This window comes from Octodon degus, unplaced genomic scaffold (genome assembly GCF_000260255.1).
Source record: "Octodon degus isolate 3935 unplaced genomic scaffold, OctDeg1.0 scaffold00124, whole genome shotgun sequence".
NCBI classification, from domain to species: Eukaryota; Metazoa; Chordata; class Mammalia; order Rodentia; family Octodontidae; genus Octodon; species Octodon degus.
In genome coordinates, this window is record NW_004524700.1 from 400,818 (window position 1) to 405,880 (window position 5,063).

Consider the following 5,063-nt stretch of genomic DNA (forward strand, 5'->3'; position numbering starts at 1 on the left):
AAAGTGATCGATGACGTAGAGTGTGCTTAAGGAGAGTCACATGGGGAGAAAACACTCTCTCAGGCTTTCACAGTGAGCACATAGGATAAGCAATGGCCGTGACTCATCCACATGGCTGCACTGACAAATGTTCTACAATCTGAGGTACAGGATCTCAGGATAAATCCTGAGGGGATTTCACTGACCTTATCAGACCAAATAGCTACAACTCTTGTTGCACAGGTCCTGCTTTACCTTGGTCTTATCCATCCAGTAGAAAAGTATGAAGATGAAATATAGGAAGTAAAGCCATGCTGTTATGTTGAGCTGTGGGGGACTCAGGTCAATAATTTCTGACATTGCCAGTTAAACAGAAGACCGATGGCTATTATGGTCTACTGGACTCTTTTTGAATATTTTGCTGAGTTTACACACCTATAATATTCAGAAACGGAACTTAGAAAAAATAGGGTATACAGATGAATGTCTATTTTGTATCTGTGTATTCAAAGTAGTTATGATAGATATATAGTTACATTCTCTTAATGAATAGAATTATTTGTTCTAATGGTTTCTGTAAATAGGATCTCAAGTCTGCATCTTGTACAGAAATTAACCACTAAGAAGTATATATGCAGTGTGTTATTTGTTGAAACTGTACTTCCGATTTGATTTGAAACTGTCTCATTGCTGTTTATCAATAAAATTTTGGAAAAAGAAATTAAAAAATGTTAAATAAAAAACAATGTCGATAATTGAACAAAATTTAAACACAACTTATCAGAGTTTTTAGAGGGAAATTTGTAGTGGTGAACTCACATATTCGTAAATCAGAATAAGAAAAATAAATACCGTAATGCTGCACCTCAGACTTCTAGGAAAAGGAGAACAAACCTAGGCCAAAGCCCAAAGATAAAAGGAAACCATAAAGATTAGAGCAGAAATGAATGCAATTGAGACAAAAATTAATAATACAAACAATTAATGAATCAAAAAGCTGGTTCTTTGAAAGATTAAATAAAATTGATAAACACCTAAGAAAAAACCCAGATTCAAGCAATAAGGAGTGGAAAGGGTGAAATTACTACAGATCCTATGGAAATTCATATGATGGATACCTACTTTGAAAATCTTTACTCTTAGAATTGAAGACACAGAGGAAATGGACAGATTCACAGATAGGTACAAATTACCAAAACTGAATCAAGAAGATATAAAACTCTAAATAACCCAATATCATCCAATCAAATTGAAAATTTAATTAAGAAACCTTACCAGCAAAGGAAAACCCAGGTCCTGATTGATTCATAGTTGAATTCTACAAAAAATTTAGCTATTTTATCATAATACTCCTCAAACTCTTCAATGAAATTGAAAAGGAAGCTATAATCCTAAAATCATTCCCGGAGGAAAGATTTATAATGATACCAAAACCAGAGGAAAATTAAACCCAAAAAGAAAACTAAAATGTAGTCTCCCTCATGAGCTTAGCTGCAAAAATCTCCAATAAATTCCTAGGAAATAGAATACAGCAAATCATCAAGAAGGTTATACACCATGACCAGATAGGATTCACCCCAAGGATGCATGGATAGTTCAGCATATGCAAATCTATAAATGTAACACACTATATTAGTAGAGCAAAACCAAATAACCACATGATCATCTCAATTGATTTAGAAAAGGCTTTTGAAAAAGTCCAACACTCATTCATGATCAAAGTCCTATAGAAAATGGGAATACATGGTTACTACCTCAATCTTTTTAAAGCTATCTATGACAATTCAACAGCCAACATAATTCTGAATGGGGAAAAACTGAAATCTTTTATTATCAAATAAGGTACAAGACAAGTATATCTTCTATCACCACTCCTATTCAATATAGTTCTGGAATCATTAGCTACAATCCATTAGACTAGAGAGAAATAAAAGTAGTAAGAATAAGTAAACAAGAAGTTAAACTTTCATAATTTGCCGATGACATGATACTCTATTGGAAGACCCAAAAAACTCCACCAAAAAGCTCTTAGAATTAATAAGCAAATTCAGTAGTATAGCAGGATACAAAGTCAATACACCAAAATCAGTAGCATTCTTTTACACAGATAAGAAACCAACGAGAGATTTTCAGGACCTACAGATGGCTGTGCAGTGTTAAGTAAAGCAAAATTTCATTTCCAAGATGGAAAACCAATCAGGCCCAGCTGGAATTTTAACCAGCAGTCCACAGGCCTGTGTGAATCAACCATCCCCCTATACAAGTAGCTCACGGAAAGCGCCCATGAGAGCAACACTTAATGAATGATTGAGGAAAACAAGGTTTTCATATAATTCCCCTTTCAGTGCAGTAAAACGTCTTAAAATAGAGAATGAAGAAAATGATCAGACTTTTTCAGAGAAACCAGCATCTTCAACAGAAGAAAACTTCAGTTTCAAGAAAATTTTAAAGGGCTTGTCAGGTAGCTCAGTTTTTAAAAATTAATTTTATTGAGAAAGAAATAGCAATGAGACAGTTTCAAAACAGGTTAGTAGGACAGTTAGAATGTTTAATACATTGCATATTGTTGTCTTCATAGTAGTTATTGATAGTACAATGTGCAGACATGGTATCTTATCTAAAAACTTTTAGTACAAATTTTCTCATTGAACTAAGAGAAAGTAGCTGTGTATCTATCCTATTAGTGAATATATATATATATATATATTCACTACAAAATGGTCCTGCATTTATATCCTCTTTTTTGTTTGGTTTTTTGAGAGATGGGTATTCGATTGCCTTTCAAATATTGTAGGGGCCAGGGAGATGGCTCTGTGGAATAAGTGCTTCACTGGCAAGTACAAAGACCTGAGTTCATCCCTGGTTCTGAAAAAAAAAGTGTTAAATATTGTAGGTGCATGAATTCAGAAAAATAATCCAATGGGGCCACAGAGGAAAGTGATCAATGATGTAGAGTGTGCCTAAGGAGAGTCACCTAGAGAAAAAAACATTCTCTCAGGTTTTCACAGAGAGCAAATTGATCAATCAATGGCCATGACACATCTAGATGGCTGACAGTGCCAAAAGATCTATGAACTGCTGTGCAGGGTAAATCCTGAGGGGATTTGACTGACCTTGTCAGATACAAAAGTTACATTTTTTGTTGGATAGGTCTTGCTTTATCATAGTCTTAACCATCATGCAGAAATGTATAGCTCAGTTGTTTAAGTGCCTGTATGGGAAAACACAGTCATGTTTCAGGACTGCCATTTGATTCGCAGCTCCACATGCCACACCAAATCCACCTTTAAGGCAGCCTGAACCTGGAAAACAAAACAAAATGAAACAAAACAAAACACAAAACAAAAAAAACCTTTTCAACTTTTGGGTCAGCCAAATAGCTCAGCGGATTAAAGCACCTGCTTAGGCAGATGCAGGGGCAAGGAGTTCAATACCCTGGCCTGCCCTGCTGGCCCCGCCCCTGGGGCAGGTTGAGGTGGTGATTGAGACTGGGTGTAGTGACATACACTTGTAATCCCAGCATTTGGGAGGCTGTAAACAGGAGGATCACTACAAGTCTGATCTATGCAGTGAGACCCTGTCACCCTGTACACCCTTTCCTAAATAAAAAAAAAGTTTTAAACACATAGTGAATCTGAAGAACAGACATACTTGAAAAGTACTTGCAAGAATATCAGTGCATGTAAATCTAGGTCGCTTGGTACTGTGTCATACAGTGTTCTTCTTAACAATTTTGTGAATGAAAATCTTAAACAAGTATTAAAAGAAGAAAAAGCAAACTTGGTGAAGCAGGTGCAGGAGAAGAAAGATGTTCTTTTCAGGCTAAAAGTAGTCAAAATGTATAGATCAAAGAATGACCTGTCACAGTTACAGCTGTTGATACTAAAGTGGAGAAGCTGTAGCCAGCTGTTGCTTTATGAGTTGCAGTCAGCTATGTCTTCAGAGAACAAAAAACTAAGTCTTACTGAACTCATAGACTACTGTGGGCTAGACAAGAAATTGCTATACTCCAACAGAAATGAGGAAGAATTTATAGGTGTTTAATTCATCATGTTTATTCTCTTTATCTTTCCCTCTTTTCACATTTTTTTTTCAGCACTAGGGGATCAGAGGTAGGTCCTTTTGTGCACTCTACCACTTGGACATACTCTGGTTCCTCTTTAGTAAATCTTTGAGAATTGCAACTTAATGAAAAGATATGTAGACAGGTTAAAGGGAAGATGCTGGCCATTATGGAAGTGGTGGCAAACTTGTGGTGACAAGCCTGTGGCACATGGCCACAGTAGGCTGCTTGAGTCACTGACCATGCAAAAATGTTCACCATCAGTGTGAGAGGGTTCAGAGTAACGTGTCTCAACCATCCATTTAGGGCCCTATAAGACATGAATTAAGTCCTAAAATGAAATGCAGCATTTCGAATAGATTTACCAAAGAAAGTACATTAAAGAGAAGTTAAAAGGTGGATTTAGTGGCATTTGCCTTTATGTAACCAGGAAATATGGGAGCTGACACAGAGAGAATAAAAGTTTGGGCCCTGCCTGGGCAATTTAGCAAGACCTTGTCCCCCACCCCCCAAAAAGTAGTTTAGGAATATAGTAAAGACCCTGGGCTCAATCTCCACAAATAAATGGGCCAGGGACATAGTTCTGCATTAAGTCCCCATTGTGCATATAGACAAACACCAATTTATAGCGTGCTTTAAAAATTTGTGGATAGTCCTTGGAAGTAGTTTCAATAAGTTGTTTTGGTTTCTTGTGGCAAAAAAGTGTCATTTTCAGTGTTTAAAATAGTCCAATCTGGAAAATGCCTAAAACATAAACTGGTCTAACAGTGCTAACCTAAGTTTGTGAATCTTGTTTCCACTCATTTAGTGCCTTTTGTCATCTGCTGATCTCGCATAATTAAACTTATGTCCAAAATAAAAAAAGAAAAAGAAACACAATGAGAAAGAAATTAGAGAAATAGTGTCCTTCATGATAGCATCCAGAAAAATGAAATACCTAGGAATTAACCTAACCTAAGGAACTCAAAGATCTATACAATGAAATTTACAGTTCTCTGAAAAAAAGATCAAAGAGGGTTTT

The 5,063-nt window shown here is 36.1% G+C and overlaps 1 pseudogene; it reads left to right on the forward strand.

Moving 5' to 3' along the window:
• Positions 1 to 2,151: 2,151 nt before the first annotated feature.
• On the forward strand, positions 2,152 to 4,023 carry LOC101592990 (annotated as a pseudogene).
• Positions 4,024 to 5,063: the final 1,040 nt, after the last annotated feature.